Source organism: Camelus bactrianus, chromosome 10, assembly GCF_048773025.1.
Source record: "Camelus bactrianus isolate YW-2024 breed Bactrian camel chromosome 10, ASM4877302v1, whole genome shotgun sequence".
NCBI lineage: Eukaryota > Metazoa > Chordata > Mammalia > Artiodactyla > Camelidae > Camelus > Camelus bactrianus.
In genome coordinates, this window is record NC_133548.1 from 57,574,244 (window position 1) to 57,601,545 (window position 27,302).

The 27,302-nt window shown below is 35.8% G+C and overlaps 1 protein-coding gene across 8 annotated transcripts in view; it reads right to left on the bottom strand.

Moving 5' to 3' along the window:
* Positions 1-27,302, bottom strand: part of DLG2 (discs large MAGUK scaffold protein 2) — a 1,731,178-nt gene that overhangs the window by 1,527,040 nt on the left and 176,836 nt on the right. The gene's annotated exons all lie outside the window — the stretch shown is intronic.

Genomic DNA, 27,302 nt, shown 5'->3' on the forward strand with positions numbered 1-27,302 from the left:
AAAGAAAAACACAGAAATATTTCAAAAGTCACAGAAAATGTGCAGCCTTTAGTATATATCTAACTTCCCCTCCAGCCATGGATTTAGTCCTTTATTTTCTTACGTTCCTGGATCACAAGTAAGGGATATAGAGGGGGAAGAAGACACACATTAGAACCAGACAAACCTGGGTGTGAATTCCACTTCTGCCACAAACTAGGTGTGTGACTTTGACCAAGTTACTCAACTTCTATGCGATTCAATTTCCTCACATAAAATAGGAAAACAACATTCACTTCATAGGATTATCGTAAGAATAAATTAAATCATATATAGAATAGTAACTGGCATGTAGTAGTTCATAACACATTAGTTTACTTCCCCCTCTCCTGGTTGCACTCTCTTCTATAGGTCTCTCCTGTGCCACCAGCATGCATGATACACTTATCCCACTAATATTTATTATTATCATCATCATCATCATTACATTATTACTATGTATCTGTTACTGCTGTATGTACTATGGACAGATAAAGAACAAGGCCCCTGATCTCATAGAACTTACATCCTATGAAATGCCAGACCCAAGTAGGAGGAATAAGATAAATGTTTGGGATGGATATTGAAGAAATACAGTCAGTCCCCAGCTCTGGGTTTTGAGATTAACTGCAAACTGTCTGGATTTACTCTGCTGCCGGTTCAGTGGGCTTGAACGAGCCTCCCAACCCTTTGGAAATTGTGAGTGGAAACTTAGCCACATTTAGGTCAGTAGCTGACTTTTTTTAATGTTAGATTACCTTCGAACTGAAAGGCTAAAGGGTACCCACCTCTAAATTCAACTAGTAAAGAAATGGGCCCTTTTATACTAGAGTCATGAATTTGGGAATTCACTACAAGGTAAATAAAATCTCAAATAGAAATTAAGACACTGGAGGGGGAGAAATAAAAAATAGTATAATAAATTAGCAAAACAAAACTGAATCAACCATTACAGGTAAGAGAGGTTGGTCATTCACACAATATAATGAAAGGAAAGGCTGCCCTGTCTCCAGGGCACAAAGCACAAAGCATGTGCTCCACAAACATTTGTTAAACAAATGAATGAATTCTGTGACTGTGATATGTCAGAATGACCCCAAAGGAGGAAAGAATAAAACTAATGGAGAAATTAAAAGTACATACAACAGAAATCTAAGAAAAAGAAGAAAGACTTGATTCAGGCAATAAAAGAGTTAGAGCAATAGAAAAAAATAATAATAACATGCTTTGACAGGCTACAGATGGGAGAAAAAATGAAGAGGGAAAGAATTAAAATGTCTGCCCAGATTCTAAACATGTGAACAAAATCCGTTTAGTTAGTATAGAATTCAACTATGAAGAAAACTACCTTATATGGAAATACTTTTTCTAGCATTTTTCAGCAGACTTTGGCTGGCTGACAGCAGAGATGGGCCAAATTCATGATTAGGTCATTTTTCTCTGAACCATGTTGATCTCTCCACTCAATTTCACAGGAATGTTGAATTACCCGCAGAATAAAATAATTTCTAAAAGCAATGAGGGAAGAGGTGTATTCTGATTCTGCGATAGCGCTGATCCCATTTTAAAACTGTGCAAACAGATTCCCCACTAAGGACAATGATTCTGTCCCTTATCCCTCTGCTGCCTAGCCTGGTCCCCTTACTGAGGGACAGCGTTCTTGTGTTTAGGTGAATAATGAAACTACTAACATTTTAGGCTTGTAATGTTTTTGGTAGTGACGTGCTCACAACAAAATAAAAAAGGAAGAGAGAGCAACAAACTTTTTTCGAAAGCTAGATTCTAATTAAAAAAAAAAATACTAAAGAGAAAAAAAGGGATATTTTTCATTTGAAGATTCACTGACTCACAAAGCATGCTGGTTATCCTGTTTGCCCCTTCACATCCATTCCCCACCTTCCTCCTTCTTGCTCTGCACCCTGGGATGTTGACTTCTACAGTCTAAGTCACTAAAATTCCTTGCCTTTTGGCTTTTGTGAGGCTCTGGCAGAAGACCAAAGAGGAGGAAGAGAAAGAGAGAAAGTTCAGGGTGTTTATTCCACCAGTTCCCTCCCTGCCAGGCCAAGGTTTTGGTAGTGGCTATTCTTTTTTCTAAGCCCACAGCTCTCATCAGGCAACACCTCTCCTATAGCTAAAGCTATTACTGAATCCTGGTACAATCTTGTCTCTGAGGCCTAAGGGTGGTAACAGCTTCCAATTTTTTTAATGATTCCCCTTATCCATGCCTATCTCTGTAAATAACTCCTCTGATTAATTATCTTCAATCCAACTTTTGGGAACACCATTCATTTCCTGCTACAACTGACTAATACACAGATTTATTTAACTTTACTATGTAACTAATAATAATAATGGTTAACACTTATTGAATGCTTTCTATATGACAGAATCTATGCTAAGTACCTTACGTTGATTATTTTTCATTTAATCCTCACATAAAAAAATTCTATTGTTGTTATTATTCCTATGTTAGATTAGATTACAGCTCAGACATGTTCACTCCATCCTCCTCACTTCCATGGGACAAATATACTTACTTCATTGATGCTGGGCTTGGTCCTGTGACTTGCTTTTGTCTACAGATAGAGAGGAAGTAATTGCAAGACAATTCTGAGCCTTGGTCTTAAGAGCTTCTCACTCTCCTACATCTCTACCACATCATGAGTGGGGCATGCCCAGGTTAGCCTCTTAGTCCCAGGAGGAGGCTTAGAGACACATGTGCCAGAGCAACTCCAGTCAAAGACAACAGGGACCAACCCATCCTCCCCATAGAACTGTAGCATGAGCCCAGTCAAAATTATCAAAATTCCCCAGGCAATCGAAGCCAACATCAGACGATCCCGAGCCAACCCATAGATCTAAGAGAATAAAACATTGTTGTTTTAAGCAACAGGTGGCTTGTTATGCAGCAATTTTATACCAATAGCAAACAGATAAAATACCAATTTTATATAGAAATGACCATGAGCTCCAAATAGGGTTTCTACCAAAAACAAATTAGCACTAGGTCAATAAGAAGTCATCCTCTAGTAAAACCATGTTATAAACCATTAGGGTATCAATTGCAGAAACAACTTACCTTAAGAGAACATTCCGAACATAAATTTATTATTATAATATACAAGACTCTTCATAACCTGGCCCCTGTTCATGTCTTTGTTTTCCCCATCTGGCATCCCGCCCATCATGCGAGCCACACAAAATTATCTGCAGCTAGCCAGGTATGCTATACAGTCTTCCTTTACACATATTGTTCTTTCTGCCTGGAAAGTTCTTCTAATTCTTATTCCCTAACTCCTCCAAGCATCATTTTACCCTAATTCCTGCAGGTTAAGTCTGGTACCCTTGTTCAGTATTCTGTGCTTGTCTATGCTTACCTCTCTGATAATCATTATAGTACTGTATTTTAACTGTGTGTTCCTTGAGGACCAGTAATTTGCTTTCTGTTCAGCGCCATATTCCCACTATATAATCTGGCACATAGTAGGCTCTGAAATGTTCACACAATCATTTTAGAAAGCTATAAACTATCCAATCACATTGGAGGAAACAGTGCTTTGGTGACTAATAGAAATGGGAATTGGGGAGTAAGAGTTTGTCAGTCTTCATTCAGCACTATCTAGAAGGAAAGGTACTTCGATTCCTGGTTCTTGATACAAACATCCCTAGAGCAGAGAAAAGCAATCTATCAGGCTGCCATGGCTTGAGATGCATATTTCTTAAGAATATTTAACCCTCTCTGTCTAATTCTTTGCTAACTAAGCAACTTTGTACAAAGTTGGTTTCCTGAGTGGAAGTAATATTGGTGACAGCAGGAGGGAGTGGGACAACAGGAATAGTGAAAACAATCAATGTCTTATTCTGTAGCCAAGCACGCTTTATAGAAATAGGTTAGCATGAATCTATTTCCAGAAGTTAATCTCTTGAATGAATGAACTAAAAATTTATTGTAGGATTTCCGAAGCGAGGGACCAATCTTGACCTATAAAAATTCCACCAAGAGACTGTCCCTTCACCCCAGGAGGCCTGGCCTAAAACAACCAGCAGATGTCTGGATATCTCTTTCCCTCATACTCTACGTGGTAGCAATTGCTAGGGAGGGGAGAAAAGCTACAAAAATCAGACTAGTGGGATAGCAAACCCAGATGCTGTCCTCCCTGTTGCTAATGGTAACAGGATTAGACTAGATGGGAACCATAATTAGGCCCTTGGCTTTTATATCTGACATGTTTACAGCCATCATGCTATTCTAGGCCTCTTACATAACATTTATATCTGATGCTATAATAGGCATTTTTGTGAATCTACTTTCTTCCTCTTCCATCTAAGTAGCTCTGACATGCAAGCACTCCTTTCCTCTTTCAAGTCTGGACCTGAAGTGTTCCACTCATACATGTACACTCTGTAAATATCAGCATTTTCATCTTAATTTATTAGTGAACACAGCTGCTTTCTCTTAATTCCATGCTGCTTATTTATTTGGTTAAAAGGTTAATTTCCCTATTCATGTATCTCAGAGGTCAGTGGCCCATATACCAAATCTGTACTATAGCCTGCTTTCATATGAACTAAGGATGGTTTTTAGATTTCTAAAGTATTTTCAAAATACAAACGAAGAATATGCAATGAACACTGTTAGTGACCAACAGATCCTAAAATATTTATCTGGCCATTAAAAAGCTAGCATTTAAACGTGAATGACTCTATTGACTCATCATTGAAAACTGCAGCATCCTTGAAGCTAAAAGAATTTACTTCTCGGTTGGTGTTTGCTGATATAGGCCTACTGATGTGTCTTTTTCTTTTATATTCAGCAGCTGAAAAATCTTGAGCAATAACTACAGTCCTACTGAGATAATACCTTTCTCCAAATATATGATCTCAATTGCAAAACTCATTGAGTCTCTCCAAAGTAGTTTAAAAATCAATCTGATCTATAACAAGAAGTCAATAGAATTCCTGAAAAACTTAAATAGCACAATCAACTCCCTTTGGGTTAAAATTTTCAATAGCAGAAGTTGTATATAAGGAGGAGCTGCACAGAAAGCTTATGAAATGGTCCAAAGTTAAAGAAAAAATGAGTTGCTTCTAGATTTTAGTGGCTTGATGTTATTATCATTCCCTCATTCAAGAACACTTACTGAGAATATACAACGTGCCAAGCTCTGTGATAAGCAATATGAGAGATACAAAATTGGCTTCCAATTTCCAGGGTTGTATAAAAGATAAAAACATAAACAAAGTAATTATTTTCTTTCAGTATTCTGAAGTCTAAAATATTTGTACGTGACATCACAGAAAAATAAATCAAACTCCAAGCTCACTGCTAATAAAGCATCTTTTGGAAATGTCAATACATTGTGGATAGGATTAGATGTTATATGAAGGAGAAAATAACAGGTCAGCTAAGAAAAGATTCAACAACAGAAGAAGACAATGAATAATAATTCAGAATAACTTATAAGGTAAATTATATACACCTTAATTTTGTCAAATGTAAGACGTTGGTATGTCTTATCTCAAGTGTCCTAGAAAGCAGAATTTAAGGCACACTAAAGGGCTGATACTTTCTTTAGAAGGTAGAAGCCATTTATTTAGGAGGAGCAGTGAGGGGAAGAAAACAGGGCAAGGAGAGCAAAGAAGCATGCAAAGCACTGACACTAGCTCCATGAAAATCCATGAAGAGCCCTAGCAGGTCTCTCAGCACAGGATATTTTTTTGGAAGATTTGCAAGGAGAAACTGAATGGAGTAATTCATGGAGGAGAGAGAGGAGAGACACTGTCTACCTGGTACTGCACTTCCACCTCCCATCTCAATTCCATGCAGAGCTAATTCCTCCATATCTCTGTATTGTGTCATCCAGCTCCCCAATGGCTACCTCAGAAGCCAGACAAACCCTCTATGGATCATTTCATCCAAGCGTGGGAAGTGAGAGGTGACTCAGTGTACAGATTGACACAAAAGACTTACAGCCACATAGTCCTGGGGATCCAATCTTTTAGGGTTATTGTGAAGATCTGAGGTATGTATATAATGCCTGTCATAATAAGCATGCAAAACTGGTAACACTTCCAGCCTGGGAAAGACAGTAAGGGGAGGGGAAGTAACACTGCTGGCAACAAAACAAGTCCCTGGAAGGACCATCACTGAGCTCCCAGCTTCCCCAGGTGTTTCCCACTATACCAAGGAGTGTCCCACAGTAGCACCACGATTCTGCCAGCGTTGCTAGCTTCCCCTGTCTTAGCACGTGTCAAGTCTTTCCCCATTCAACCATGTCTTACCATCCTGTTCTGTCTCACTGAATCTTTAATCAGTTTAGTAAACAACCATTCCAGCTGTGATGACTCCCTAGGTACAATCCCTTCTGAGATAGCATCATAAAAGGCTCAGCTCTGCTGAACATTTGGAATAGGGTTGGCGGGAGGGCTCAGCGGTGGCATGACCTTACAGTCTTAACAACCCAGGGTAAGATTACACTATAATAGGCCACTTTGTATTCCTGGATTGCTACACATGTACTACACTGATACAGGGACAGCATCATGCATCAGCCCACAGCAAAGAAGATGTTAGCATCTCAACCCGAGATAGAAACAGGACACCTCTTAAGGCAGTTCTCACATTTTTTCAAAGCCAAAGTTGCCCACCTGAGCTGTTTACTCTACAGCTGTCTTATTAGAGTGCCAGTTCTCTAAGACTCAGTCCACAGAGGGGTGAGGCCACTTTGTTTCCTGTTTCCTCCAAAAGGTCATGCAGGATATCTGGTACCTGCCTCTTCACCTTCCCCAAACAGAAGAGCAGTACAAGATTTGGAAAAACACAGGGACTAATACAGAATGGAAGGTTCTCCTGCTTCTCTTCAGTTCTCAGCCCACCTGACTTCTCCATCAATTCCCAGCTGTCCTTTCCCTCTCTGAGGAAGATTTGACCCCAATTCAAACTAGAAAAAGCTTTAAAATAAAGTAAAAGCTTAAATTACTACTTATCACTTATTACTTGGGCTTGAGCTGTGAACAGGTATAACAGAACAAGATACATTTTTTGAGTGAGTGAATCCAGTCAGATATATCTACAAATAGATCAAATAAACTATTATTATTTAACAGATAATTGTTTCTTATTAGCTGAGTCTTCATTCTAAAATGGCTATTCTCAATTTCACTAATTAATTTAACATTACTTCTATTTATACACAGTTCTTCATAAACTAGAAGGATTGAGTTCTATAACCTAAGAACTAATTTGAGCTACCCTGATTTTCAGTAATTTGGGCCTGAGATGGCCAGAGTTGCAAGATTTATATTTCAAAATATGTGGTACTATCTCCCACCAGGTAGGAGCTATAGTGAGGCTTTAAGATAATGTCTCAATGTCAAAGTAGCATAATAATGGAGCAGGGTGGGTGTACAGGTAGCAGGAAAGAAGAGGAATGAATGACTATTATAGATGATGCAACAGAATAGGAAGGAATAAATATTTCTTCTTCCTTGTGCCTATTTGTTGCTCTCAGCCAATGCTTCCTACATGCAAAGGATGAAGGGGATGCAGCTGGAGATTTGGATAGAGTGGCCAGAATGAACTCAGCTCTATCTATATATATGGCTTCCCCAACTATATTCAAGTGAAAAATAAAAACCCTGTTTTTCCAGGGGAAAAGAAAACAGGTAGGATACAATTGGGTTTTATTTTTTTCAGCAAAATTTTGATGAGTCTCTTCTCTGTACCAAGGATTATGCAAGACACAGAGGGTAAAATGATAAACAGAATAATGGTCCTTATCTTCCTAGAACTTAGAGTCTTGTGGGAGAAACAAACATAATCAAATACATACATAAATAAATGAAAATTGTAGAAAGTACAATGTAGAAAAGGTAAAATATTGCACAACTAGGGAACATGACCATTTGTGGGGTATCAAGCAAGCCTTCCCTGTTCTCAGATGAGATCCAAAAAATGAGTAACAATTATCAAGGTAAAGGACAGCAGAATGGGGAGAGTGAAGACTGAGGAATTCTATTACAGGCAGGGGAAACAGTATATGCAAAAGCTTTGAGGGAGGAAGGAACATGGTTTTGTGAGGACCTGAAAGAAGGCCAGTGGCCTAAGAGCAACACGAGAAGAGCATGTGGTAAACTGTAGAAGGAGCCACATTCTGGTCGTATTGTGAAAGAACACCAAGCCATTGAAAAGGTTTAATGTTCATTCTTTATTCTAACTAAAAACACTGAGCAATCAATACTCCACCTTTTCCACCTTTGAATACAAAGAACTGAAAAGGATCAACATCCAGAAACCTCTAAAATAACCCACAGGATCCCCAAGTCAGGAGGTAAAAGGGATCATAGCTCTGAAGGAAGCCTGATGATGATACGGTTTTGCGCTCCAAAAATATTTGTTTCTTCAGTTTTTAGCAGGCACTGGAGTAGAAGAAAATGAATGAAGGAGAATTCAAGGATCTGCTCTCAAAAATCTCATGGCTTAGTGGTAAATATAGGTTCCTATTTGAAGAAAATACTGAGATTGCTAAAATAGTGATCTGTGCTGGATGATATGAGAATACAGTCTCTTTTTTTTCCCCTCGTTTTCCTTCCTGAAGGAGGACTGCACATTTAGGAAGCTCTCAGTCACTTCCCAATATTTCCAGGGACTCAACAAAGAATCAAGTGAATAAACCATAGTGGAAGCACAATTTAATTTGAGTGGATTGCCAGTTTTATAAAATGTATAGTTTTAAGATTAGCTGTATATGAAATAAACCAGTACATTGGCATTCCTAAATGATCACTAAATCAGAGAACTAATTCTTCCCATGCTTGATGGAGTCCTGGTAGACTGAAAGGCGAATGCAGATTTCCACGACGGCCAAATTAATCCCTAAAAATTATGATTTGAGAACTAGGGGCTCCTGATCAATATTCATCAAATGCTTAAAAATACATAATCAAGTACCAGAAGCCCAGTAGACTTGTGATTTAAGACTTGTGATATAAATAATCCACAATGCTAATGAGTAGAAAGAGGATGGAAGTACATTTTGGATACACTGGGATAACAGTGCAGAAAAGAAATCAGGCATCTTACCTTGGCCAAGTACTCATCTTTCATTATCTTGGAGCTGACACAATGGTCCCTAAAAGGCTTTGTAGCTTATATTCGATTGAAATATACAGAGATAGAAAAGGGAGATAAATATAAAATCAACTGGACTAGGAAAGAAAAGTAGAGGAATGTTTACAGAAAGCAAATAAAAAAATTTTCTTAGAAAAATAATTTCCTGATTCAGAAGGTAAGGGAAGACAGAAAACATGAAGTTGAACATTGCTGTAGTATCTTTACTTTCCACCTCCTTCCCTCCCACCCCTCTCCACCACCCTCTCCTGGCAACCCTCTAAACACTTCTGACAATTAAGGCACAATGTTGAAATTAAGAATCCATGACAGTTATAGAGTCAAGACTTTAAAGTTTATCACATTATGCAAATGATTACATAATCATTTACCACTGTTTATTTCACCCACAAATAAAGCCATCATTAACAAAAGCAACACAATTTAATCTCCACATTCTGTAGATGGCAGCAAGTTATTTCAAACAAGAAATACCTCAAATGACTAATTATATTTTGATTTTTAAACAAAAAATCTTTCAAATGACTCTATCTGTAACTTAATGATTTGTTTCTTTTCATACATCTCTACTTCAGGATAATGCACAGCTAAGCAATTCCTTTAAGCCCAAAATAAAACCATGTAATATGTTATTTCTTACTCTCAAACCACAAAGGCTTATAACCTTAAGGAGTAATGGGGAAAAAAAATCAAGAATGTTTTAAAATCTTTCCTTTTCCCCCAAACTAAGTTGCAAATAGCAATTTCTCTTCCAAACCCATCTGAAACTGTTCATACTGAAGTTTACCAATAGTGAACTTGCAGCATATTCTTAGAGACCATTAACTTTATGAAATGTCCTAATAAATGCTTCCTTCATTGTGGTTTTCTCCACTGCTTTAAAATAGTGCAAATATTTGTTCAATGATTCTGGGACTCTGGCTATATCAATGTTTTTATTAGGGCAATAGGGCAACGTGATACAATCTATTTAAACACTATCCTCTGTATCTTCAGGAAAAGTCTCTTAAGGTGCAGTTTCAGCAATTTGTGTTGAATTATGAATCTCATGTTGTAAGGCAGTATCATTTGTAAAGTGTTATAGAAAATAGAAATGGAACATAGTAGGGTAAAGGGATGAAGAATGGAGAAAGGTATTATTTTATATTAAGTGGTCAGTAATGAGATGAAATTTAGGCAGACATCTGAAGGAAAAAATGGAGGCAAGCCATGTAATTATCCAGGGGTAAAGTATTCCAGGAAAAGAAAACAAAGTGAAAACATCTCAGGGAAAGAATGTGTTATGCATGTTCAAGAACCAGCCAAAAAGCCAGAGAGGCTTGAACAGAGTGAACAAAGGTGAATTGTGATAAAAGACATTGGAAACATAGTGTAATAGTGTAATATTTAGGCCTTTGGCTTTTTTTTTTTTTTTTTTTTTTTTTTTTCAGAGAGAGAACTCACTGGGAGGTTTGAGTAGAAAAATGGCATGATCTAACTTCCATTTTAAATGACCCTCAGGCTACTATGTGGAGAACAGGAAGCAATTAACCACTCAAGGCAAGAGATGATGGCGGCTTGAAATAGGGTAATAATGAACAAGGTAATGAGAAATTATTGGATATATTTAGAAAGCAGGGGATGAGAGATTTTTACTGAGGCTAAATGGAGGCTATGAAAAAAAATCAGTTTTTTTTTTAGTCTGCGTAATTGGAATAATGGAGTTGCTATTTATTAAAATGGAGAAGATAGTAGGAAAAACAGGCTTGGAGCAGAGCATGAAAGGTTCAGACTTGGACGTGGTAAATTTGAGATGTATCATATTGGACTTAGTCAGCAGCTAGAGGAAAACTTTCTCTTTTTTGCCTCTAGGCCTCTGACCTAAGGTTAGCATTTGATCCTCTCCCCATCACCACCATCATTAACAGTTTCCTAAAATATAGTCAGATGAAATATCAACTCCAAAGGATCCCTCTCCTAACTAAGCAAAATAGGTTAACACCTTGTACTTGCCCTTCAAAGTATTTGTTGCACATACAACCATTTGTTCAATGCCTGTCTCTCTTACCTGCTAGACTGTAAGCTCCAAGAGGATAGCTTTAGATTCCTATCATCACTACATCTGTAGCTCTTACTACACAGTGGGCACTCGGTATGTATATACTGAAGTGAATTTAACACCTATTTTATCTTCAATATTTTTATCCAAAATTAAGGAAAAAATGAAATCATCTGAACATCTGATTATTGATATAGCATTATTTCTAAACTTTCAAAATTTGACCTTTATTTACTTAAGAAAATGATAACTAAATCTAGATTTTTCTAAAAATTGTTTTATCTTCAGCAATTTCTAAGATACCTCAAAAGTGCTGCTTAAAGGAAAAAACTATGTAAGGAACTGTGAAGTTTGCTGTATTTCTGAATAATGCAGGACAAAGAAAAATGATTTACAAATGATTGAAAGATGGTGCACCCAAAAAAGGAAAAAAAAGTAAATTTTTTCATTTGCCATATTCTACCCAAATGCTCACACAGAAACCCGTATTTCCATCTTGTGGTTTTCAACAAAGTAGAAGTGATTATTGCTATTTTCCATGTATACTAGTATTCCAAGTAAATGTAAAATGAATCACTTTGACATACAAAGTGATAAAACATGTTATTTATGTAAGATATGATGCCTATCTACACTAAGCTTACAGTCTAGTATATATGAAAGATTTAAAACAAGAATAATAATAAACCCATAAAGTTGGTATCTCACTTCACTTTGTCCAAGCTAACAGATTCAGTTTTCTGAAGACATGAACCTAATTTTTAAATATACTGCCATGACCTACAGAGATGTGGCACTGGTTTCAACAATAAGGCTACAAATTGCTTTCCTAAGAAAACTAATATTCCCAAACATGTTGACAGAAGTCTCACAAGAATTTCCTGGTCAAAATAAATTTTTTAAGATATGTAAATACCTAGTATACATACCTCTTGGAAAATAAAGATGCATATTCACTTTTAAAGATTCTGAAGACAATAAAGATTTTTAACTTAATTGAATTCACAGTTTCACGGATAAAGTTAATGATGAATCCATTTTCTCACAAACCAGCTGTTAAGATCTCATGTGACACTAGTGTGTATCCATAGGCTTTAAGAAATGCTGGCTTCAACTATAGTCACAATTTGCATAGTTTGACATATAAACTTTTATTCACATCCTCTCTTAAAACACATAAATAAATAAAAGACAAAAATACAGGTCTTCATTGCATCAACTGAACCAAAACTTGAACAGTTGAATAAAATTAGAGAGAAAGTCCTAAAGACTAGGACACTTACGTGAATAAGATGTATTAGCCTAAGTTATATAGTCTGGGCCAAAATGTCAGCGTAAAATGTTATACGTTGAACATTGTAATCAGTATTTTCTAGCACAAAATTTCACAAAGTTTTAAAATAGAACCTTAAAATCATCTAACTGAGCATGCGGTTCTATATGGCAGAATGGGTACACTGACCTTTTCTCCCTTCCAAGACCTATTGAGATTTATGTGCAGATATAAATATATATGTATGTATATGTACATGCATATATATGTAGAGACAAAAATACATATGCATATATGGATATGAAATGAAACTACAATAATGACATAAAATAAGAATGAGAAATGGGGTCTACATTTCCTTCATTGTTCTAAAACAAAAAGGAGACTTCCATGCCAGGCAATGAGTCAGATGAGATGTCCAGAGAAATCTCTCAATTTAGAACAAAAGAAAATGCTGAATAGAATTGTTTTAATTTTCTTATGTGTTTGACTGAGTAAAGAAGAAAGTAAAGAAAATCCTCAGAAGGCAGAAATGAAGAAAAAGAAAAAAAAAAATCCAGAGAGGTAAGCAAGCTCTGAAGCTGGCATTTATCACAGGGGCAACTACCAGTCCATGGTGGCGTAGGGCTTAGATTTTTACAGAAGACAGACCTGGGCCCTATACAAGGTGAAAGAGAAAAACTGGTCCATGAAAAGATGAGAGATCACATTGAGACTGAGACACCTGAACAAATACAGGACCCTCCAAAGGCAATACAAAACAAAACAAAACAAAAAACTCATGAAGGGAGATGGTGAAAAACCTAAGATTTTGGCCTTAGTCAGATGGATAAGGAAAAAATGAGAAGGAAAAAAAGTGTCCCTGGGGAATTCGTAAATGCAAGCCTACCCTCATATAAGTTCGGGGCCAGAATTTATATTGTATATACAGACTCAAACTAAAAAATGCAGTTTAAAGTGGTCCCAGCTTTGTAGAGCCCCAGGAACTTATTAGAAACAAACACCAAAACTTCTTTGAAAAAATGCACCTACGAATAATGCCTCCAAGGAAAGTGAGCTAATAATTCTCTAAAAATCACTAAACTCCCCAGGAAGCAAGTTACCATAAGCAAGAGTCAGCAAAAATGACAAAGTGCAAATAAATCTACAAGCTCCCCAGATATCAGATTATCATGTGCAAAATATAAAATACTCAAAACAAAAAAGGAGAGTAGAAAGTTTAATGAAAAACAACAAGACTATCAAATGTGACCAGTCAGATTTTTCAAGGGAAGTAAATAGAATATCTAGAAATATTAAACATAAATATTAAATTTTGAAACATCAGATTAAACAGCAGATTGGATACAGCTGCAGGAATAATCAGGAACATGAAAGATAAGAGCTGAAAAAATTAACTAGAATGAAACCTAGAATGGCAAGTATTATAATGTACAAAAGAGAGATTAAGAGACAAAAAAACATCAATTGGAGTTCCCAGAGGAGAGGATGGCAAGAATAAAAGAGAGGCACTAGTTTTGAAGTTAATGCCAGAGAATGTTTCCCATAAATGTACCTTAAATGAATATTATATTTGAGGGTTCATTCTAGAAAGAAAAGAGAATGCAAAAAGGAGTATGACATAAGACACAAGAAATAGTGATAGCCAAGTATCATCAGAAGAACAGAAGAACAAAAGAAAAGATAAAAAGAACTTATGCCTCCTGATAAATTAAAAGAGAACCCATTTGACCTTGATACTTGGAACAGCATATTGATGTACAATTGTTTTGCTCTTCAGCCTTGCAGGATCTAGTCAAGATTGTTTTCATAGTTACTTCAGTTAGTTGTTTTCTTTCCCACCCACTTCAATGTGGTTATTCATTTGTAATCTTATTAGGTTAATTTTTTAGGTATTCCTCAATTTTGAAAAGTTGGAGTTGCTTTTACCAAAAAACCTACCTTAGTACCTTTTTCACTAACCTAAAGAAATCTGAACAGGATTTTTGCTTTTACAAAACAGAACAAAACAAAACATCCATCACCATACTAATGTAGGTCTTTCACAAAAGCAACGTGAACTTTCGTATAGTGGAGGATACTCTTCCCTTTATGCCGTTTTGGTTTGCAAAAGGTTTCATAAGAATGCTCTACTTTCCAAAAGCAGGGGAAACCCATACTTGCATTCCATTTGGGGGTTTCATTTATATTCTGATTGGCTTTAATTATTTATTTTGGGGATTAAAGAGGGGTTATATGAAATATTACTACAGTTCTAAGAGTCAGAGTTATACAAAAAGATGAACTCAGAGAAATACATCGTGTCCCTGCTACCTGAATCCTATTTCCCACTTCTTTCAATCCCTTTCCCACTCACTCTCTGTAAATAAGCAGTCTCTTTAGCTTCGGATTTAGCCAATCTATATTTATTTTGCACATATAAGCAGCTACCTGTGTGTCTTCTTGGAACCCCGTCTTTCTTACATAAGGGATAGAATATTATAGATACCATTTTGGCTTTTGCCTTTTTTTTAACCAAACAGCATGTCCTGAAAATCATACTTTATCAATTCATAGGTATCTTCCTCATTTTTTTTCGTAACAGATGCATAGTATTCCATGTGAAAGTATTATAGCTTATTTAATCACTCTCTTACATATGGTCATTGTAGCTGTTTCCAATATTGTTTAATTACAAACTATGCTGTAAGGACTAATCTTCTGCATGTACATTTTTGGTTTTTTTCGAGGTATCCCTTTAGGGCAGATTCCTACAAGACTGACTTGGATTGAAAGACAAATCCATTTGTAATTTTGTTAAGTATTGCCGAATTTCCCACCAGAATGGTGGTATCAATTTGCATTCCCACCAGCAACCTAGGAAAGTGTGTTTCTGCACAGCTTTGCCAACAGAATATGTTGTTTTATTTTTTGGATGTTTGCCAGTCTTAGGGGGAAAACAGCATCTCAGTGTTGTCTGAATTCACATTTCTCTAAATATAAGTGAATTTGAGGATTTGCTCATATATTTGGAGGTAATTTTTATATGTCTTTTTATGAATTTTCTGTTCATGCCTTTTTCCCATTTTTCTGTTGGGTTTTCTATTAGGTTTTCTATTGGTTCCTTGATTTTTTAAGAGTCCTTTATGTACTAGGAACACTAGCCTTTCATCTGAGGTACAGGTTGTGAATATTTTATCTCAGTGTGTCAGATGTCTTTTAACTTTGTTTATTGTACCAGTTTGTCATGTGTTATTTCACTTTTACATAGCCAAACTTATGAATCTTTTTATTGTCACTGAAGTTTGAGTCAGTGTAGAAAAATTTTCCCTATATAAGATGGAAAAGAAATGCATGTATATTTTATTTTTATAGTTATATGATTTCAAGCTTACATTTAGATCCCTAAACCATTTGGAATTATTTTGTATGGTGTGAAATACAGGTCAAATTTATCTTTTTCCAAATGGCTACACAATTGTCCTAGCACCATTTATTAAATGTCTACCTTCAACCCAGTGATTAGAGATGCTGCCTTTGTCATAAACCATTTCTAAGTATATATCTAAAGGAAATGAAAGAAGAGATTTTGAAGAGATACCCACACCTCCATCCATGTTCATTGCAGCTTTAGTCACAATAATCAAGACATGAGAACAACCTAAGTATCCATTAGTGGATAAAGATTTTAGGTACATATACATGTATATAATGGAACACTACTCAGTCACAAAGAGAAAGAAATTCTGCCATTTGCAACAACATGGATGAACCTTGAGAGTATTAAAGTAAAATAAATCAGATAGAAAAAGACATATACTACATGATCTCACATGTGAAATCTGTAAAAACAGAACTCATAGAAACAGCAGATTGGTGGTTGCCAGGGACAGATGGGGAAATGGGGAATGGGTGAAGGTGGTCAAAGGATTCAAACTTTCAGTTATAAGATTAAGTTATGGAGATGTATTGTATAGCATGGTAACTATAGTTAACAATATTGTATATTTGAAAGTTGTGAAGAGAATTGATCATAAAAGTTCTCAACACAAACACGAAATAACTAAGTATGTGAGGTGATAGGTGTGTTAACTAACCTTACTGAGGTATCATTTCACAATATTTACATATATTAAATCATCATGTTATACATGTTAAACATACATAACCTTATATGTCAATTATATCTCAATAAATCTGGGGGGGAAAGAACAGGGGATATTCTTCCATTTGTTCATATCTTCATTAGTATCTTTCAGCAGTGTTTTAAAATTTTCCTCATATATGATTTTGCATACTTCTTCTTAAATTTATTCCTATGTATATAACCTTTGCTATCATAAATAGTGTTTTCTCTACTACTATGTTCTCTGTTTATTGCTTGTGTGCACGAAGCCTGCTTAATTCTGTATATTAATTGTATAGACTATGTGTGACTGAACCCTTTTGTTGTTGAATTTATCATTGATTCCCTTGGGCAGGGAGAGGGTGGATTTGACTTAACCAAACATTATATCAACTGCACGTAAAGATAGTTTGTTTCTTCTTTACCCATTCTTACGCCTCTAATTGATTCATCTTGTCTAATTGCATTGAATGATAACTCTAATATATGTTGAATAATAGTGGAGATAATTGGCATTCTTGCCTTGTTCCTAACCATAGTGAAAATGCCTCTAGTGTTTCTTGATTTTAGGATACTGGTTTTAGGACACAGGTGTATATTTTGTATCATCTTGAGTAAGTATCTCTCAATTCCTATTTCCTTGAATGTTTTTTTTTTATCATGAATTGATGTGGAATTTTTTTCCAAAGATTTACTCAGTCAGAATGGCAATAATTTTATAATTTTCCCCTGGATTTATTAACACAGTATGATAATAGTAGATTTCCTTGCATAATGAGAATAAATCACATTTAGTCATAGTGTATTATTTACTTAATATGGTACTGGATTCTGTTTACTAATATTTTGTTTAGAATTTTTGCATCAATATCCATGAGAGATACTGGCAGATAGTTTCATTTCTTTGTCTTTAACTGGGTTAGATATCTGTGTTAATTGCCTTCCTTTGTCAATGCTCTGCAATAATTTATAAAGTATTAAAAATATCTGGTCTTTGAAGGTTTATTAGAATTCCTTTGTGAAACCATCTGGATCTCATGTTTTGTTTTGTTTGTTTTATTTTGGTGTTTTGTTTTGTTTTGTTTGAAGGGTAGTTTCTTAATATCTTTATCTCTTCTATAGAAATTGGACTCTTAAGGCTTTCTAACTCTAAAAGGATCAGTTTCAATAATCTGTATTTCCCTAGAAAATTTTCTATTCATTTAGGTAGAGTTTCAAAATTGTCTACACACCTGACTCATAAATTTTTTCATTTCTTCTGTTTTAGCAGAATTTATAATTCTTACTTTATATACTGTATTTTTATATACTGTATTTATAATTTTAGCAGAATTATAATTTCTTACTTTATATACTGTATTTTTTCTTTTTTGAGCAAGTTATCTAGTGGATTATCTATTTTTTTCATTTTTTAAAAGAAGATATTCATTTAAATTATGCTTGATCCTTTAATACTGTCTCTTTAAGATGAATCTGTTCCTCTGAATCATGTGACTGGTCTTTTAAATGGGCTATATTTTGAAATCCATTTCCTATAGTCCTGCTCTGATCAACACAAGTATTTTACAGTATTTTCAAAGTTAGAGTGGATTTAGTCTTTCTAATAGTTGCTCCAACTCAATCTCAGACTCCCTCTTCAGCATCCCTCATTTGTCTTCCTAGTAATTTTTCTTTATTGCCTTTGCTCCTAGTTAAGCTCCCTGGTGGGTGGCTAGAGGTAGGATTTTGTAGGAACCTGATGATACTATTTTTTTCTTTTTCTCTTTTTACTTACATTGTTTAAATAACAGCATTTATGTAAAAGAAAAGCAAATAATTCCAAATAGACACCTATTTTTATGTTAAAATAATAACATACACAATGTGTATAATATAAAACAAGGTCATAATATTGAACATGTATATGTAACATGATAAAGTAATAGCATATATGCATAAATATGTAACATATATAACATTTTTTGTTAAAGTAATATGTATATGTGTACTAGTTTTGTCCTCAGCTCTCTAAAAGGTTGGTGTCTCTAACTTACATGCTGTTTCATAATAGGAATTTTTCAATTACTATTCTCTACCTTTCTATGTCAAAAATTTTCATTTCCTTTGATACAGTCTATATTCAAATTGCCCCAATTGTCCCAAAAATATCCTTTAAACTGCTTTATCTACACCAGTACAGAACCCAGGCTCACACACGGCATTTGGTTATAATGTCTGTTAAGTGGTTTCTTAATTCAACACAACTCCGTTCCCCTTCATTATTTCATAGGAGATGGATTTGCTAAAGAAACCAAACTAAGAGCCCTGCCGTATGTCTACCTTCTGGATTTGTCCAACTGCTAATATGAGGTGGCACTGAGCTCATTTCTTGTCTCCCATGTATTTCCTTTCTCTCTCCATAAACTATATGCCAAACTTCTAATAGTCCAGGATTGTAACCTGTTAATTTTTGTACCCCAAAAACAACACGTCTAGTAGAGCCATGGTCAAGTTTTGTTTTTGTTTTTGTTTTTAATAAAATGTGAATTGAATTGTGAAACGTCAGTTTTTCTTAAAGGTCAATAGCAAGACCTGGCATTTGTTTCAGATTGCTATGACCTAAAAGGTATTGTTTCTGCTGCTGTCTCTGCCTCTGCCTCTCTCTATCTCCCTCTCTCCCCTTCTCCCTCTCTCCCTCTCACAAACACACACAACTAGAAAATATCATTTGAAACTACAAAAACAGAATGATGGTATATGGCTTTTGAGGTAGGTGGGAACCTGGGAGAGCAGCTAGGAAAATCTGAAGTAGAATGATAATGACAGCGATTACATAGTGTAAATATTGCTATTATGAAAGCAACAGGTACTGTTTCCACAGCAAATGGGCATTGAGCATAAATGTTTCCAGAAATCACACATTATTTTGACAAAGGAAATTGAGGTACAGACACAGAACGGAAATGATAAGCCAATCTATCACTTATTTGAAAAAGCTGTTGTGAAGAAGTTAACTAAAAATAAAAATAATAACAATAATAGCAGTACCCTATGTTTACAAGTAAAAGCACACAAACAAGTATGCACTCAAAATAAGTGTCCTAAATCCTGATTCCAGCTCTCCCACTGTTGTATGTTATTTTCAGTAAAGCATTTACTTATCTGTGCCTCTGTCCTTCATCTGTAAAGTGTAGGTAATACTTTGTTATTATCTTAAGTAGACCTGATGGCTTCCTTAATCTGCTCACGCCTCATCTTTCAAGGAAGACAATGAAAGGAAGGTCTTCCTGTGAGATATCCTTGTCTTAGGCCTCAACTCTTAGCTCCTGATATTCATCTTTGCTATGAGACTTTCTCAGGTGACTCCTGGAGATTGTCCTCACACTGCCATCTCAAAGATTCATGGCTTAGTTTTGTTACAAGAATTGGTGAGTTTCTTTAGCGCCTCTTGACAAACAGAAGCAGAAACAAAGCTCAAAACAGCAATAAAAAAATATATGGATTTAGTTTCCTCTGAAAGTAGTTACCACATGTATCCTATGCTCTTACCTTTGGACAATAATAAGATAAAACCTATGCCTAGGCTCTCTAAACTTTAACTCAGTGAAAACTTTCTACTGTAATTTCTTCCATTTCCTCTTTATAGTATGCAATATTGTTTATTCCAGTAAGATACTGTACAAAGTATAGTGATTCATCATTTTGATTGTTTTCAGTTTCTCAAAGTGCCTTCCACTTATTTGCTCATTATGATTCCCACAGGCCATATTCTATACCTTGATTGATTTCTTATTTTTATTCAATATTGATGAATTAGATTTCCCTTAAACATACTGCATGTTTTTCTACTTTTGCTTACTTTTATTTTTAACTTTGTTATAGAATTTCTTTTAAAACTTAGAGGAAATAAAAAACTGATGGTAACACTGCATGCTACATACACTGTTCCAAACAGAGCAATAAAGGTTCAAATCAAATACATGATTTAAAACCAAAAGAACAAACAGCAATGGGACAGAATGTACTTAAACAGAATAAACAAAAATTCAGTATAGTTGTTTCTTTGTTCCAGAAATTTGACTACAAATTAAATGTCTTCCATTATATCTAGAGGAAAGCAGCACACAGGGTTGAAGCACCAAAGGCACATACCCTTTAAATGCTTTACACATCAAGCTGGATGACAACCCTATAGAAATAGGCTATGTCAAATCATGATGTACATAGTCTCCTTATTGTGGTTATATATTATTCTAAATACTGACAAAACTCTTCTTGGAAATTTCTTAAGGGCCATTCTTTAAAAAACGTTTACAGTAATCACTGGGTTTTGTGTAAGTACTGGCATGTTCAAGGTAGGTCTCAGTGCTCCTTGGGGCACAATATTGCTTACCACCCTAAAGGAACCACCCTACAATTTAACAGAATAGGAAGGTACACACAGTATCACTTGAGAGAGACTTCAAGAAAAAGAGATTCACATGTTTTTGAACTACCACTAGATGTCAAACAGTACATAAATTTTGACATAGCATTTATTTTAAATTTCACAACAACCTTGTAAGAAAATTGAAGCTTGGAGAAGTTAAGTCATTTTCCCGAGATAACACAATTAGAAGAAATGAACCGGAAATCAAACAAGGTCTGTGTGATAAATCAATGCTCACTTCACCAGTCCATGCTGCATTGCTAGAAGACTCTTATTCCCATAAAATATCTCAAGTGGCCTGCCTAAGAAGCAGCAACTACCCTCTTTCCATTCCTTTTTCCGCTTATCTGTAATTCTTACCTCTTTTAGCCTGATGAAAGGATCAGAAGGCAAAGGCTTTAGAAAGAAAACCATTAAGATTTGTTAACCTGAAGGGCAAGGACTATTTGCCTTTGTGGTGCTTCCTCCACAGTAAAAGTTAGTTGATCACACATGATAAAGAAAATATATACACATACACACACACACACACACACACACACACATATACATATATTGCTTTAAAAAATACCAGATTTGGATTATATGGTTGGACAGATAAGAATTCATGGGATTGCAATAAGATATCAAAATCAGTAAAGGACAACAAAAGAGAGCAAATGAGAGTGAGGCATCCATTCCTTAAGAAGACTATGAGGCAGAAAGTAGACCGTGAATGGAGAAGGCAAACTGAGGGGCAGGAAGTTGTGAAAGGAGGTGAAGGCAAGAGGACAGAGACCAGGAAATACAGCAGCTCTGGCCAAGGGGCAGAGTAAGGACTTTACAGAAGTAGAGAAAGTGATCATAGAAGTGCCATGGAAGAAAATAATTTTTAATAAAATACAAACACATAAAAAGGCATTTCAAATCACCATTGCTCACCCCAAAATGACTTTTTAAAATTAAAGAAACACCGTAGATGTGCATGTGCATAATTTACATGTTCTCATTCTACGTTGCCACTACAGGGTTTTTTTTTCCCATCAGTGGCATGGTATAATAAGAAGCACTCTGAATTTATGATCAGGAGCTTGTACCAAGGCATTTGACTGTCCAAGTAGCATTTTAATTTCAACATATCCAAAACTGAAGTCATTGTTTCTTTCCTCTTCTCTAAGACTTTCCTATACAGCAACCTATCCCTCCAATACTTTCCTTCTCTTGGAGACAGAATTACCATTTTTTTTTTAATTATTGAAAGAGAATCAGTTTACAATGTGTCATACAATATAATCCTTCAGTCATACATATACACACATATATTTGTTTTCATGTTCTTTTTCATTATAGATTACTACAAGATATTGAATATAGTTCCTTGTGCTATACACAGAAGAAACTTGTTATCTATTTTATATACAGTAGTTAGTATTTGCAAATCTCGAACTCTCAATTTATCCCCTGCCACCACCTTCCCTGGTAACCATAAGTTTGTTTCCTATGTTTGTGAGTGAGTCTGTTTCTATTTTGTAGGTAAGTTCATTTGTATCTTTTTTTTTTTTAAGATTCCACATATGGGTGATATCATATGGTATTTTTCTTTCTCTTTCTGGTTTATTTCACTTAAAATGATGATCTCCAAGTCCATCCATAGTGCTGCAAATGGCATTATTTTACTATGTTTTATGGCTAAGTAGTACTCCATTGTAGAAATATACCACAGCTTCTTTATCCAGTAATCTGTTGATGGACATTTATTCCTGAGTAACCAGAGTCAGAAATTTAGGAGTCATTCCAGACTCTTTCCTCCCTCAGATTTTTATCTAGTCAATCTCTAAGTCCTATCAATTCTATCTGCAAGCTTCTCTCCAGTCTCCTCCTCATCTCCATTCCCATTAATATATCTTGATTCAGACTCTCATTATTTTTCCTCTGAATTGTTAGAATGCTTCCACACTGCTAACGATGTTCTTTCTAATATGTGAATCTAATCAATTTGCTTCCCTGTTTAAAATCCTTCAGTCACTCACCATCTCTTTCAAGATAAAATTACAACTTCTGAACATGATGTATAAGGTCCTTCATGGTCTAGTTTCCACTTGGCAATTCAGCCTCATATCTGATCACAAAGACACATACTACACTGCAGCTATACCAAATTTTTTTGCACTTCCTTGGGCAGAGCAACTTGTCCTTTATCCATGTCTCTTTTCTTCAAATGCCATGCTAACTTTAACTACTACCATCCTTTAAGATTCAAATCCCTTAGTAATAGCTGTCCTTAGCTGTATCATACACTACCTCATCAAATTATAACTACTTTAGTATGTTTTTGTAACTAAATAAATGACTGAAAAAATCTAAAGTGAGGCCCTTATTCTGTCATTTACTAATCCAAACTCACTTAACCTGTCAGTCTTCATTTTCTCAACTGAAAATATATGCCAAAGGTTAAGCTATATCCCAGGGCAAAACTCACTGCAGGCATATGCAACTCAGTAAAGCACTCCAGGGGGCAGTACTATTTCCTTTGTGACTGCTTTCAGAAATCCTTGGGATTCCTTGAGATCCCTTCAACTAATTGTTAGCCCCCATTGCAGCCAATTCAACTCTCAGTCATTATGTGTATTTCTTTTCATTCATACTGATGATTGTTACCACCTTAAAATACTTGTCATATCAACTCCTACACAACCGGAACATGGGAAGTAATGCTAGACAGCAGTTTCAACTATCTGTTGGTAACAACATAACAAAATATGCTACAACTCTCTTCTATATACAGCGTGCTAAGTTCTTCCCTTTGGGAAGACAATCAGGCCCTTCTAGAACAAGAACACAGGAAACTCGGGAATTTAGGAAGTTTAGTTAACTTGGGGATGTTAGGAAACACGGCCCTAATAGTTGCTCTGATAACGCGTTTTTTGCAAAAAGCTTCTAGCTTTTGATTTGCTCAAGCCTTTCTCTAAAATCTTGGGGTCATCTTTTCCAGTTCAAGAGCTGCTTTCTTCAATGTTTAACACAACCACCATTGTTTATTTTCTCAAGTATCAAATGCCATAGGTCAAGTTCTCTAGAAGCAGAACCTAAGAGGAAGATTCATGCTGCAATTTATTAAGGAAGTTCTCTGAGGAGTAACCAGTAGGAAATCAGAGAAACAAATGGGATGTGGGGAAGGCACTGTGCAAGAACATATTGGACTCAGGCAGAAATTCCTGACAGCCCTATCAGCTCTACAGAGGGTGGGAGGAGTGCTTCAAGCTGAGCTGCTTGGATGGCCCAAGGGTAATGGTTTGAGAAGGCTGCAAGTGTGAGATATAAGCCCACTGAATCTGCATCAGATGTGAGATGATCACAGCAACCAAAGCGTTAAAACAATTCCCATATGATCTGTGTGGAGCACCAAGAGCCATCCACTTTTTATCTCTGATCATACTTCATCAGACCTCCAACATCTTCAAGTATCCAGCAAATACTCGACAAATATTAGCCAATAATTATCAAACTATAATCAGTCAAGCCTCAGCTAATAAAAGAATGGAATCCCTTAACTAAGTCTTTAGTTTCTGCAAGATTCAACAGGACAGCACAAACAGATAACATTTCAATTTTAAATGGCACTTTCAATATGTATGGATACAAGAATGTCCATAATATAGAATATCTTCTCTGATATCTTCTAAATAAGCCTAAAAAGTTAAATGTTCCTCATAATATATTTCCACTTATTTCTACATAAATTGTTATAAGGACTTCCTAAGAGAGCTTTGGTCTTAAAAATATAAAAATGTTAAACTAAAAAAACCCAGAAATTTAAGTGAGTGTGGAATCATGATTTGCACTTTATCAAGATAAAGCTGGCTATCACACATAAGGGTTTAAATAACCACAGTTCTATCCTAGAATGTACTTCCAATTTCTGTTCATAGTGCTCTTATATTTACAGTTAAATTGAAGATCTATCTTCTTTATTGCCAAATTTGAATCAGCTTAAAAAATAGATTAAAAAAATAGTAAAATGCTCTGTGGCTCTTTGGGCTCACAAATAAATTTAGTTTTAAAATTATTGCATTCATTTGCAATCTCTATGCCCCCAAAAAACTTCAAGTAAAGGGACTATTAAGATGATGCCTCAAGGAAAGGCAGTATCAACACATTCACCAGAACTTCTACTGATGGATAAGTAAAAACTAAAGGAATCACTGCTCTGATAATTGCCTTAAATTGTGGAGAGGGAATAAGTAAATCAGAATATGATTGTGGTTATTAAGTACATAACCAGTAAATTAAATTTTAGGTATAGTAAAAATAGAACTCTGCCCTCTGAGATGGGCAGAGACTGTTCTCTTACTCATGCACTATCAATTTCCAGAATTTGTCAGAGGCTTGGCACATAGTGGTGGCTCACTAAATATCTGTTTAACCAATGTTGTAAAAATCAAATATCTATTGGATCACATTATACACAGGACTATGTTAGTCTTCTAGGAGCCTGCACATTTGTTAAAGAGACAAGAGGTGCAGTACACACCCACACAAAGAAAACAGTATCAACTTCACAATTATATATGAGCAAGTGCTACATGGTATAATTCGTATTTTAAGAGTCCAAGTGAAAACGGACGATCACACATGCTAGAACAAGTGAGAAAGACTTCATAAAAGGGAACTTGAAGAGTGAGCCAGATTTGGAATGAGGAAGAGGAATTCCATGGGAATTCCATGGGAACTCATGGCTGTGACATACTGACTGGGAAGAACACCCCTGCAATCCACCTTCCTCAATGCTACAAGAATGATGCTCCTGGAGTACAAATACCCACCCTCTTGGACCCACCCATCATTTTCCATCCTCATTACTCTCGTATTTCCTCTGATGCGCCAAGATCTTTTGCACTTGCCCCTTCACTTTCCTCAAGCAACATATGCTATCTGGAGTGCCTGTCTTCTCACCAAATCCTAGCTCTGAGGCCTCCTAAAGATTACTTTTTAAAACTCAAGACAAATATTCCTCATTAGTGAGACCTTTGCTTACCTTCCCAAATGGAATTCCATCCCATCCCCAAGTGGCCCCACATTATTCTGTCATAATCTTTTTACAGCACCCGTACTAGGTCAGAGCATTAAACTGTTTACATCTGTGCCTCTCATTAGATCGCAAGCATCTCAAGGAAAGGGATATCTTACTCATTTTTGAATCTTTAACAAAAGAACATATAACAAAGGTTTATAGATCTTTGATAAACAAATAAATAACTGGAAGGAAATGGAAGGAAAGAGGGAAGGAAGGAACCCAGACCAAATCCAAGCAAAGGGTTTTTATCAGGGAGAGAGCGAAGGCATATATTATGGAGAGCTTTGAATTTCAGGCTCAGAAGTCTGGGATATTTGGGAGTTCTAAATTAAGGATATAGAACAATAAAGGGAGAAAAAAGACAGTTGTAATGCATTGTGTGAACTCTGGAAAACGCACAGCAAAGGAGGGTAAGAGAGGAGGCTGTTACAGCTGAATTTTAAAAGCTTATGTGAGGAAGGACTCCCCTCCCCATCACAGACCACCGTACTATGGTCAAAGAAATTGTACTGCTTGTAGAGGAACTCCAGTTTAAAGAATCAATGGTACTTCTATGGGAAAATAAAAGAAGACATGTATTTATTTTCACTTCCTTCTTAAATAAGACACTGGCAATGAGTTTTTCAAAATGCATAAATTCACAGAAATAGAATGGGAAATAAGGCAACATACACAAAACTGTAGATGCCAGAAAGCAACTGGATAAACAGTTAACTGATCTAGAACTCTTAATGAAGGAATGGAAAAAACAAACAACCAAATTTACTTTGCAGAACCTCCAGAAGTATCAAGAATTGCCAGCATTAAGTATCTCTTGAAGTAAAGGTAGATACAGGGCTAAAACAGGAGAACCGTTTTGAAAATCTATCCAAGAAGTATTTAGAACCTGAGATCCCCTCCTCCATGCTACATACCAGATGACTGTTTCTTCCCAGTAGCAGAAAATTGGAGACTTAAGTCTCTGCATGGAAAAATGGGGTTTCTGGACTAGGGGACACAGACAAAGATGAAAGTGAGATATCATAAAGTAAAATACAGATAGTAAATGAATATTTACATAACTCAGCCACCTTAACTACTAGATCATCAGACAAGTTTGTATCTTCCTGGAAAAGCACTGGAAAGTCCTTCTCTGCAGAATGTGATCAGCTCCAAAAAAAAAAAAAAAAAAGTTGACACTGCAGTTTCCTCAATTAAACAACTCAGCTACATCACCTTACATGAAGCCCATGATTGGCAAGTCCCACTCAAGGCCTCTACAGGGTTTTTAATGCCCC